General features: G+C 35.4%; 1 long non-coding RNA gene across 2 annotated transcripts; it reads left to right on the top strand.

The window, feature by feature from the left end:
• The first annotated feature begins 10,357 nt into the window (after nt 1-10,357).
• Nucleotides 10,358-12,485, top strand: LOC127121348 (uncharacterized). Of its 2 annotated transcripts, none has more exons than XR_007803405.1 (3): nt 10,358-10,749; nt 11,337-12,062; nt 12,181-12,485. It is a non-coding gene; the product is annotated as an uncharacterized LOC127121348 (long non-coding RNA). The 2 variants fall into 2 exon arrangements; XR_007803404.1 differs by having other exon boundaries at nt 10,358-11,895; nt 11,978-12,062.
• Nucleotides 12,486-13,130: the final 645 nt, after the last annotated feature.

Below are 13,130 nucleotides of genomic sequence, written 5' to 3'. Positions count from 1 at the left end.
GGCGGTCTTACTCGGGGGAAAATATCTAGCAAGAAAAACTCTTCTAAGGTTATCCCAAGTCGTAATGGAATTGGGTGGAAGGGAATCTAACCATGATAGAGCTTTATCTCTGAGGGAGAAAGGAAATAATCTTAAACGTATTGACTCAGGAGAAGCTCCATTGGTTTTAAAAGTATCTGCTAATTGAAGAAATATTTTTAAATGTTGGTTTGGGTTCTCGGTAGCGAGACCCGCGAATTGTCCCTGTTGCACTAGTTGCAACAGGGACGGTTTAAGTTCAATAGACCCACGAATTGTCCCTGTTACTATACTAGAACTAGGTTCTTCGTTACATGGTTGAGCGAAGTCCTTAAGAGGTCTTTGGTTTTGATCTTCGGCCATAGCTCTCTTAATTCTATGAAAGAATAAACGTGCACGAGCGTAACGTTCAGGTTCCGCCAGAGGGTTTACTAAACTTAAACTTCCAGTGCTGCGAGTTCTTCGCATCGACCGGTGGGAAATAACCTAAGTCTAAACGATATAACAACAGGAAAATGAAATTTGACGAAATTGGTCCCCGGCAACGACGCCAAAAACTTGATGCGTTGTAAATCTTGATGTTCGCAAGTGTACGAACGCGTCAGAGTAATATAAAAGAATATCGAACCACAGAGACCAAGTGTCAATCTATCGTTATCTATTGTTATGGTGTTTATCAAAGGCAATTTAAATAGGTGTTTTTGTAGTGTGCAATTGAAAAGTAAAGTTTTAAAATAAATTTAATTAATAAAGACAGGGTCGAATGTAATTCACATAATTAAATGATAATCCAAGTACTTGCTAATAGAACTACTTATGGGCAATGTTTCCTACTTTGAAAAGAACTAATTTAACAGGAACTGTCGCTTTCGCGTATTCAGAACCGAGTTGTACTCCCTAATCAAACCCTCTTATTGTCACTTATAAAAAGGCGCGCATTGCATTAGAGTAGTAAACCTATTTTTAAGAAATATAGTATCTTGACTAAGTTGAAAATTATTATAACCTGGATTTCTTAACCAAAAGAGGTTCTCACGACCCAGACTCTAAACTTATAAACGCGTCCGAAAATAGTTTCAAAATCTCTTTTCTTCTTGATGTTAAAAACTCCTAATGAACTAGACAAAGCGCTTTCGCTGTTTTTGAAATAGTTAAAAACAATTAAGTTTAAAAAGACGTTGGACGGCTTTCGATCTTACCCAACGGAATTGAAGTGCGGGAAAACTTAATTTGAAAGTTAAAATAGCCCTTTAGGTGTTTCTACGAACAATTGTACGGATTACTGGTTTAATTACGATCCTTACATTCTAGCCTTATAAATTTAGCTAGACATGGTAAAGTAAAAGTGCATTAAAATAAATAAAAGTAGTGCGAGTGCGGAAAGTAAATAATTTAAAGCGAGTGCGGAAAATAAATGAAAGTAGTACGAGTGCGGAAAATAAATAATTTAAAGCGAGTGCGGGAAATAAATAATTTAAAGCGAGTGCGGAAAATAAATAAAGTAAAGGCGAGTGCGGGAAATAAATAAAGTAAAAGCGAGTGCGGGAAATAAATAAAGTAAAGCGAGTGCGGGAAATAAATAAAGTAAAGGCGAGTAATAAAAACCTGCTCCAATCGGAGGCTGAGTAAATTGCAATGCGGAAAAGAAAATGGCGGCAGGATTAACTTCCTTCCAAAGTGCTCCAAACTCGAGTACAAACTCTATCACAGAATCAATTACACAATTGTGGTAACACTCCAATGCGAAGCGATTACCACTTTATAAAACTGAATATATGCCTAAGTGAAACAAAGTTGCTTCTGATTTCTCCTTGTTCCAACGTTCAGATCTTTGTCTGCTCTAAGTTTGGGTGATTGTAAAACTGAATTTGCGTTTCTATTTATAAGCAAATAAAAAAGGTGGAATTTACTTGGATGCCCTTCAACTTGAAAATAGAGGAAACCGTTTTCCTCTTGTGGCGCCCGCCATAAGCACTAAGTGGGGCGCCTTAGTGGAAGTGCTTGGAAAACGTGGGAGTTGATGGAAGTTTGAATTGGACACGTCATGGCTTGGACTGTGGCGCCCGCCATTGGGTAGGCCATAAGAGCAAAACGCTGATTTTTAGGGTTTTTGGCTCTTTTTCGCTCCTTTTCTCGATCGGGGCTCCTATTAAGGTAAAAACCTGAAAATAAAGGAAAACACAGTAATAACACAACAAAACGATAATAAAATAACTAGAATGCATGCGAAATCGGAGTCGAAAATACGTAAATTTTAGTGTGATCAGTAGATTATGGTTTTCACCTTATCAACACCCAAGTTCCATTGATATTGACAAGACTTGATTGGATCAACCAAGAATCAAGGGTTTGTTGTGAGTCACGGGTATGGAGTCTAGGTAAGAACCATCCCAAAGGAGTGAACTAAGGATAAAAACCTGTAGATCATGTTCTAAAAAGTTCCCAGAGTCTTAATTCCATCTATCGGATATTACAGGTTAGGATGACTGACTCATCCACACATAATATTCTCAAGAGAAACTCGTCTGTCTGTAGTATCGCATAATAACTGTTATCAAGTCTACACTTGAACAGTCTCCACACTATGTCCTAAATAGGCCAAGAGGGGTTAAATGTTCCACGGTCCTTAGCTTCTCGGACCCCAAATTAGAGATAGTAATTCCTAACCACAAATACTTGTGTGACATTCCTAAATCCAAAAGGGTCTCCACTGAGTAGATGGGTCTCAAGGCAACTTATTAAGGACTACTCCATATAAGTCGAACATGACTATTCCATTCTCCTATCTTAATTTCACTCAAGTTCGGGTTAGAACTTATATCACCACTTAGACACCACCAAGCATAACAAGTAGATTATATCACACAAACAAATATACATACATCAAATATACAGTTATATACAGACACAAAAGTAGGCTAAACCCACTGGAGACTACCCCCCAACAGAGTCGCCACTTAATTTCTGTAGTGGTAAATTCATGATCATCAAGCTATGGATAAGCTAGACATCAAATAAACAAGAGTCGCCACCGCGCTTTTATTGTTTCCAAGGGAAAAGGGAAAAGTACGAACAAATATCCCAAAAAAAAGAAGTTTTCAAATCAAAACTAATAAAATTCCAGAGATTACATGTAAGGCGGTTGGTTACACAGAGGGAAGGTGTTAGCACCCAAAGTGTCATAGGTACTCCTAGGGATCCCTTTCTTGTGCGCACATGTTTTTTGTACAAATGATGTTTGCAAACAAATAGGATGGAGGGATGAGAAAAAAATTCATTAATTATATTTTTGTGTTTGACAAGACCTTTGGACCTGTGCCTACGTACAAACATAAAAATGAGGGATCAAAACCTCGTAGTGTGTGGTATCAATTTCAAAGTGAGTGCATTGCTTTTAACAAAAATTAAGTTTGAAAGGCACAAAGGCCAAAAAATGTTTTGAATGAGTGTTAGTTCTTTTTGGCTTTTGAAATTTTAAGTCAAGTATAGTTAAGTTCATTTACAAGTTTGATTAAGAAAATGAGTTTGAAAATGCAATGGCATAAGGCCAAAGTTTCTAGTATGCAAAAGTGGTCAAAGTTTAGAAATCAATAAACACAAGCAAAAAAGATTTTAAAAGGAGGGAGGGATTTTGAAATTAAAGAAGTGGGGAAGAGATGAAGAGACTAATATCCTAAGCACAAATTTGAAAGTTGAGAGTTGAAAAGATATGACAAATGGGTTGTAATCTAATAAACAAGAATGTCATATAGAAACCCACAATTCCCTTGGACTTTAGAATCAAGTAACAAACAATGCAGAAAATATCAACTTGAAGAGCAAGGCATCAAATAAATATAGCCCCATCCAAGCTTAGAAACTCCATGCTCTTCTTCAAATTTGCTCCATGTAGAAGATGAATTCCAAGATGGCATAAGTCACAGGTTCAAAATAATAGCTTCACAATGATCATGTTGCAGATGAACTCAAATGGATCTTCAATATGTATTAGATGAAGTTTCAGATTACAAGCACTTGGTTTCATGAAAGTTGGCAATGGCTAAGTCCTTGCATAGGGAGTGTTGCCTAAATTCTAAGTCCAATTGTCTCAGATCAAGCCAACAGTCCACACAAGATATTTTTTAGGGTTTTTGTTCTTATTATGTACATTAATGGTCAAAGACCATACAAACAAACACAATATACATAAACAAAATATATCATAAAATATGGTCCAAGTGGACAAAGTGAATATGACATTAACATAAACAATTAGAATGGTATGAACAATGGCAAATGAATAGTGCTTTAAAAAATTAAAGTGAATTAAAAGTAAATGACTTGAAATTAAATGTTAGTTGTTAATGAGTTAGAAGTTAGTATTGCTTTTGCTTTTTCTCTTTTGTTTAAGTCATTCTTTGGAGAACACTCAACCCACTTATCACAAGCATGGATCCTTGAACCAAGACATATTCCAAAGGAAGGAAAAAAGGCCAAGTTTTCACATAATACCATGAAAGATGGGAGACTTACAATCTCACTAACTAGAATGCTATGCCTTTTGTGTCAAAATTTATCGCTATTTTAAGCAATCATAATTGGACTTATGTGGAAGTCATAACTATTTGAGGCCGGACAATAGAATTTTGGTGTTAATGCATGTTAGAGACATAGTATGATGAATTATGCTCATGAAACATACCACACACAAAAAGAATATGCAAAGTGGGGGACCTAATCTCATCCATACTTATGTTGATTTTGCAATCAACTAGCCTTAGGATGTTGAGATATCATAGGTCCATGACATGAATGCATAAAGAAGGGGAATGAGATGAAGAGGGAGGGGAAATGGATCAAACTCAAATTGGACAAAGGAGGACTTTTACCTAACAAAGTCAAATCAACCTTGACCAAGGCCCGACAACACAAGTCAAACTCACAAAGGCAATCAAAATGGCTCAACACAATTAATTTGGCATTTAAACAATAAAAAATACTAAAAATAATGCATTAAATTAAATATGGTTGCTCAATTTCCTAAAACCTCATCAAACCACCAAAGAAATGGCCATGAGATTTATCATAGATCAAACAAGGTCAAAGGACCTTGGAGAAAAATTTTCAGAATTTTTGGAAACTTAAAAGTATTTTTAAACAATTAAAAATAATCACAAAATCAAGTAAATCATGAAAAATATTAATAATGATCCAAAAAATAATTTTAATTCAGAAAATGAATGAGGATTTTATTTTTAAAAAATTGGTGAAACTCTCATATTTTTTGGATCAATATTAAAATTAATATGAATTAATGAAAATCAAAGGAATGAAAATAAAAACCAGATTATCAAAAAAATGGGGATCACTTGATCTCCCTCATTAATTGAGGTGGCAGATCAAGTGGTGGAGAGCGCGCGTTCCATGATGCGCTTGAATCAATTGATCACACACTAGGTAATCACAATGTACGCTCCTGATTAAAACATTTTGAACTCATCTAATGGCTCTGAACACTTTCAGCGCATCGCCAGAGCCAAAGGCCGGTCATCTGCTCCGATGACCCTGGCCGGACTGGTTCAATCATCACCACATCATAAATGAAAAAAGAGGACATGATTTTAAATAAAAAATGGCGTAGATCACGAATATCACCTCAATTTTAACTAACTCCAAATATATAGAGAGATACTTGGAGTTGAATTTTGAGGTGTGTCGACTGAGTTGCTTCGATTTGACCTCAAAGCAACTCAATCTTCTTGCCTACATCGGTAGGACTTCAGACAACCAAATATCCAAGGGGATTGACGAGAATTGAGAGAGAATCGAAGAGAAGAAAAATTTGGAAAAATACCTTCAATGCTGTGCAGAAATGGATCTCTCTTGCTTCAATTCGTGCTTGATCTTGCTTATGGAACTTTTGGAAGTAGGTTAAGAGTAATGCAAAGCTTTGGATCCCATAGTTTTTTGAATTTCCAAACAGTGAGATTCAAACTCAAATTTCAATTGAGATTTCTCAGGTTTTCCTTTGAATTGAGAGGGTTTGAATGGTTGGGGGAAAAGCTGGTGCGCAAGGTACTTTGAACTGAGGCATTGGACCTCTATTTATAGCAATGAGAAGTGTTATTTGCACACTTGAAAAATTCTCCAAAATTGGTAATGCAGTGCACATGCTTGCATGGGCGTGTGCAGACCCATGAAGCATTCCAATTAGGTCCACAATTAACTGAAATGAGGTTTGCATGAAGCTTGGATGGCAAGACAAAGTTATTTAAACATTTGAAGCATGAATCTTGCCAACTGATACAGGCCTATTTAAGCCATGCGCAGACCCGACAAACTTTATCCAAAATGAGTGAATCAGGACTCTTTGGAAAGATTAGATCAAGAGGAACAACTCTTATGTTGAGTAATTTTCCATTTGGAACTTGTATCATGGTGAATTTTGAGGTGGAAGTTTGGAAATTTCAACATGCCAAAATATTTTCTAAGTGTCAAGTCACATATTCAATTATTCCACCTTGCCTAACTTTTTCTGTAAGCTTCAAATGAGAAAAGTGTATTCATAAAAGTTGTAGCTATTTCAAAAACCTTATAAATAGTCACCCATTTGACATCATTTGTATTTGGGATGAGTGAGTTATGCATTTTTGAAGTTGAGGAAAATCACTTGTTCAATGCTATTGGTCCAAAATGACCTATAATGTATCCTCATATAACATTCTCATAAACGTTGATTTAGCTATGAATCCAAACATAAAAGTTTAAGTAGACATCTTGAATTTGATTGTGCAACTTTGAAATCTTTCATATCATAAAAATTGAACAAGTTATGGCTTTGGGGAATTGACTATCAAATTAGGGTTTAGACAAAATGACCTTTAATGTTTCAACATAAAAAATAACGTTTCAAGCAAAATTAGCTCTAGACTTCAACATGAAAGTTGTTTGGAATGTTATTTAGAGTAACTTTAATCTTGGAATCATTTTCATATGATGAAAATTGTAGGAGATATGGTCTAGGGGGACCCAGTTTTGATGAGATGAATTAATCTGGCCAACCACTATCAACCAACTTGCTAACTTGCAATTCTCTTGACTTTTTAGGCTCATGGTAGCCTATATATGCATAAGTCGATGAGTTTTGAACTGCCCATTGATAAATTTGATCAATTGGTGGAGAAGCTTGTTGAAGAAGTTACTCAAGATACTTAGATTAAATAGGGTTTCCAAGGTAAACCAACTCCAAACTCTTGAATAATGCTTGATCAAAATAACATGTAGAGATCATTGTGACTTATACATAATGCCTAGATCCATTATGGATCATTACTTGGTTGTGCTCTTAGCAATGAGGGTCATAAACCATAGATGTGAACTTGATAGATCAATGGTGATCATTCCCAACCTACACAAGAGTTAGGCAAATGCAAAGACATATTTTTGGTATTTTGGTTAGTAAAATGATAAAATACAAGGATGATACAATCACGTGGTGCTTGGTGATCTCTCCCAAAACAAAACCAATGAAAGAGGGGTAAGGAGGATGCCAAGGTATGATTCCAATGCTAATGCATGTGATAAGATTGCATGCGTGATCTTAGGGTCAAAATTGGGGTCTTACAACCATAGATCTGTATTTTGCAGGGAGACTTCTCAATATTTTCTTAACATGGTCGACATAGTGTAAATTTTTCTTAAGACCTGAAGACCTAATACAAGATTTTGAAACCTAGAAAACATGGTTTCAATTTCTTCATCATGCTTCATCCTGAATAACTCATAGTGTTGAACAAGAAGATTAGCCTTAGCCTCCTTTACTTGTTGGTTCCCTTCATAGGTAGAACACAATGATTCAAAGATAGTCTTAGCAGTAGACTTATTAATGATTTTTATGTAATCCAAGTGAGGTAGAGCCTCAATCATAATACCTCTTACTCTGTGATGTTTTCTATAAGCTTTATTTTGAGCTGGTGTAAGAGTTTTTATGTCCTTAAACATCCCAACACCATCGGCAACCATGTCAATTCCGTTTTCAAGGATGTCCCATATCTCACCATCAAGGCCAATGATATAAGTGTACATTTTGATTTTCCACTATTCAAACTGGGTGGAATCACTGCTGAATGAAGGAAGTTTAGCATAATAATGACTTTTCTCATTAGTATTATAGTCATAAGGAATAATGTCGCTACTGGGATTTCAGCAACGAGATCGGGGACAGAAGACTGAATAAGACATCAGAATATTCGCCACCGAATTTTATTTATTCCTATAAGAAAGGAAAGGGTAAATAGTCGATAAAATTCTCAGAAAAAAGATGCACACATGAAGCACTAAAGGTACGGATAAAGAATCGGTCTGGCAACCGAGATTTGGGTTCGGAAGTCGATTACGTAAGGGGAAGGTATTACCACCCCTCACGTCCATGGTACTCCATGGGAACCATTTAAGTTATCGGTGTGTGTGGGTATTTATCTCATATATTGCTTTATTTTCAAAATAATGTGAAAGAATTGGGTTTTTGGGTTTGTTATTATTGTGCTCGCTAAGGATCGTGGCCCTTGTGCCTACGTATCATTCATCAGGTGATGAAGAATCAGAGTTTCATAGTTCAAAGTAGAAAGTGTTTATGGGTTGGTTGATTTGACCTTTGAGAAAAGGTTTTTCGGAGTGATGCCCTAAGGCGCAAAAATGAGTTTGGTGGATTGTGTTGATTTTACCTTGAAGACAAATGTGAATATTCTAGACAAACAAGCCAAACATCTTGTGTCCAAAATAATCAAAGTAAGGGTAGGAAAGCTCCATTATTACTCATTGTCCACCACTTAAGGCTTGTGGCGCACAATACTAATCGTAGTTTTATTGTTTTTTTAGTTTGATTGTAAAAATGCCTCTTGATGTTGGATCAAGGGTTTATTTATTTGATTATCAAATTGGTGACGGATAAAGAATATACAATGTAACCAAGCAAGAAAATAAAGGGTCTCATTATAAGGTAGCTCAAGAGAAAACCTTGTGTGTGCAAAAGTGACCTAATCTAACAAAGGACAATGGTATTATAATAATGTCTCCCTAGGGTAGTGCCATGATGCCATTTTTACAACAGGTGTGTAAGTTACAAATGAAATCCAAGGTTAAGAGCAGAGTATCATAACATATGGGAAAGGTCCTCCAAGCAAAGGTCTTAAATGAGATCCTCTAAGTCCAATGGTTGATTATAAGTGGATGCATCTTTTGTTCTTATCATTTTATCATGTTTTTGTTGTTTTTAATTGTATGACAAAAATGAAGTAAAAAGCAATAATAAACATGCATGATGAGTATATACAATGATAATAACGATGAGTGCTTGGATATAAATTACAATGTAATGACATAAAAGTAAATCACAAGGTAATGATAATAATAACAATGATTAGTGAGTATGGATGACAAAAAATAAACCACATGACAATGGTAACAAGATCACAATAACAATTAGTAATAAACAAAGTTAATGATGTTAGTAATCTGTTCAAGGTAAACACTTGAGGATTATCTATCCATAGGTCAAAAGATTCAAAATATGGTGCATCAGGGGATAACTTATCACCGATGCAAAGTATTGAAGATGATCAATGATCAACTAATAATAGATTTATAACAATGAAAGTTATACAACCCCAAGTCCATCTATCAATAGTTTGACAAATGGAAGATTGATCACTCAATGATTAAAGATTATCAAGTTGATTAATGGTTATGTTAGCAAGTTATACAATGATTAATGTATAAAGTAAATAATGAAGCATAATGGTCAACTGAATTCACAATAAGTTAGGAACGCAAACATGGTTTCATCTATGCATCAAATGACTAAAGTTTGGTTAAATAGAGGTAACCTATCAATGTCTCAAAGTATCATGAATGATCCATTGATCATTCATTAATAGATTGAAGGTTTTATCAATAATGAGTAAAAAGTCAGGCTAAAAAGTCAAAATAAAACAATCAAAGGGGAAAATAAAATATAAATTAAAAAGTATGTCAAGTATATTTACAAAGTTCTTTGATTAAAAATAAAATAGATGGTGAAATATATGAAAAGAAAATAAAAGAAAACGGATTAAAAAATGGGAAAATAAGAAAATGGGAAAATAAGAGAAAATGGAATAAAACAATGGGGGTGGCTAACACTCGAACCCTCAGCTTTGTGGTTGCTGACCAAATGGCCAACCACTGGGCCAAGATGGCCCAACTGGTTTATAAATGCGTTCATTAATATATAAAAAAGAAATAAATTAAAAAATCACATGAATCAAAACCAAGGGAAATGGGCTAGGGGTGTGATCAGAAAGTACAAGGTGTGGAAAAGAAACCCAGTAGGACCAAGCCCACAAACACCAAGGGAAGAGAAAATTATAGCTTTTTCCCTCCTCATTCAGAATCTTAAACCTTTCCCGCTACACCGCGCTGGAGCTCTAACCATCATCCCAACCCTACCAATCTCAACATGTCATGCTACTGATCACAAACCCCAAACTCACTTCTCCTAATTCCTAACCAGTTCAATGAATCGAAACAAAAAAAGGGATGAACCCTAAAATAGAATAAAAAATTAAACAAAGGAAAAGGATCACTCGACCCTGAAAACCTAAAGGAAATGACCCACTGGTTAATCTCAACAAAGAAGTAACTCAAATGCAAGCAAATGAAGGATTTCGGGTCTATCTTCGCCGGAGAAGATGACCGGAAAAAGTGACTATTCAGGTGAATTCCTCTCTCTCCCTCTCTCATTATATTTCTAATGCTTCTTTTAAAATAAAAACTCAAATTTTCCTCTTTCTCTCAAATTCTAAAATATATCTCACAAAAAAAAAAGCTTTCCCTCTTTGTGTTCTGAAGTTGTACTTATAGGGGAGCAAATTAGGGTATTTTAATTGGTTCTGATCAAGCAAGGGGAATGATGTGTGGACTTGTATTACTGCAGAACAATGCTTTCCTAAAAATGTGTTTGGCTCTGAAAAGCAATTGTGCCCTCATACCTTCTTTGTATTGTTGTGAAATGCAATTTGGTTGTGTTTTTTACTCTCTTAGGTTCACTGCAGTAAAAGCTAGCTAATTTTGGTTTTGAGCATTTACATTGTTTGCCTTGTGGACTTTGCTGCTAAGTGATGGACTGTGTCGATCCCAAGGTGCATCCAGCTGGCATGTTATTATGCAATTAACATGTCCAGTTATGTTAGTTTTGTAATTAGGTTCAGTTAAGATATATGGTGTTAAGTTGCTGGTTTTTGTTAAGTTAAGATTGACATTATGGTGAGTTGTGATTGATTGCTTGATATGCTTGATGTTAGGTTGTGAAGTTTTTTTGCATAATTTGGCACTGACTTGTGAATGGTTTCACTACATAGTGGCTAGGTGCGTTGGCATGAATCATGGCTCTTGTTTGTGATCCTACTTTGGTTCTGTAGGGTGGTGGTTTATAGTTCTTGGTAATGGTTTAAACATGGTTTTGACTTGGTTCAGTGTGGTGTTTTGTTTTTGCAGAATTGCAGTTGGGTTCAGTTTGTTATAGGGTTTGTGTTTGGAATTCATTGTTTTGCTTCTAAATTTGTTATGTTTTGTGCTAGGTTGAACTGTAAGTCAGGTTTCTTGACTTTGTATGGCAATGATGATGGTTTTGTATTGCTTGGTTAATGTTTGGTAATAGGTTCTGCAGGGTTTTGGTGTGCTTTATTGCTGGATTGCAAGTTCTGGCTGCAACAAGTTTTTAGGGTTTCATGGCATGTTTTTGTATGACTTGGTTTCATACTTATTGCATAACAGGTTTTGCAAGTTGAAGTGGTTGGCTCATGGTTCAACAAAGTTGTGACTTGTGCTGGCTGGATGCAAGTGTAACTTAGTCTCATTCATGTACATGATATGTGTGCTCATACTCTTGGTTTCTTTTGTGGTATGGATTTTGTTTCATGGAATAATTAACATGGTTCTGCAGGTGTGATGAATTGTGAAATTTCTGCAAGATATTGGACATGGCATGCTCTTGTTTTATGTGTGGTATGTTCATGGATCTTTGTAAGGTTTGTACCTGGTTTCATGGTTTATGTTTGTTATGAGTTATGACTTGGGGTTTGCAGTATGTGTCTATGGTATGCTTCACTTCCGACTTCATTCATGTGTTGGCAATGGTTCATGTAGGTCATATGCACATGAAGTTGGTGGTTGAACAAAGGCTTATAACATGACATCAAAATTGGATTATGGGTCATCATGTGCAAAAGGCGAACTCCAAGATCAAGGATAAAAAAATTTCCTTAGGATTAGAAATAGAATTGGTATTTAAGGTTTTAGGATGCAAAATGGTTGAGTTGATTTTGGTCAAAGTTGACCAAAAAGTCAATTGTTGACCAAAGTCAACATTTGGTCAAAATGTCCCTTTTTTGTTGTAATTTTTCATGTATGGACAATCTTATGCTTTATGTAATGGAATTTGAGGTTTTTTGTGAACGGAATGGATATTTTGAATGAATGAATTTGATGTTTTAGTATGTGTGTATGGTATGCTTCAATTCTTAGTTCATTCATGTGTTGGCAATGGTTCATGTATGTCATATGAACATGAAGTGGGTGGTTGAGCAAAGGCTTGTAACATGACATCAAGATTGGATTTTGGGTCATCATATGCAAAAGAAAAATTCCAAGATAAGGGATCAAAAATTTGCCTTAGGATTAGAATTAGAATTGGGATTTAGGGTTTTAGGATGCAAAGTGGTTGAGTTGACTTTGGTCAAAGTTGACCAAAAAGTCAATTGTTGACCAAAGTCAACATTTGATCAAAATGTCCCCTTTATTGTTGTAATTTTTCATGAATGGACAATCTTATGCTTTATGTAATGGAATTTTAGGTTTTTTGTGAATGGAATGGATATTTTGAATGAATGAATCTGATGTTTGTATGATCTTCTATGAACTTGAACATGACTTGAGATGGATTAAAATGGATGAACCATTAACATGAATCAATGGACATGACTTGGATGAATCATATTAGGCTTTAACAAACTTGAATGGAAAATGATAAGCATGAACCAAAGATCCATAGACCAAACACCATGCATTAAAAATGGCATGAAGTGGAAAAACCAATG

Source organism: Lathyrus oleraceus, chromosome 2, assembly GCF_024323335.1.
Source record: "Lathyrus oleraceus cultivar Zhongwan6 chromosome 2, CAAS_Psat_ZW6_1.0, whole genome shotgun sequence".
Taxonomy (NCBI): Eukaryota; Viridiplantae; Streptophyta; class Magnoliopsida; order Fabales; family Fabaceae; genus Lathyrus; species Lathyrus oleraceus.
Note: the sequence above shows the minus strand (reverse complement) of the source record. Positions and strands in the feature narration are given on the sequence as shown.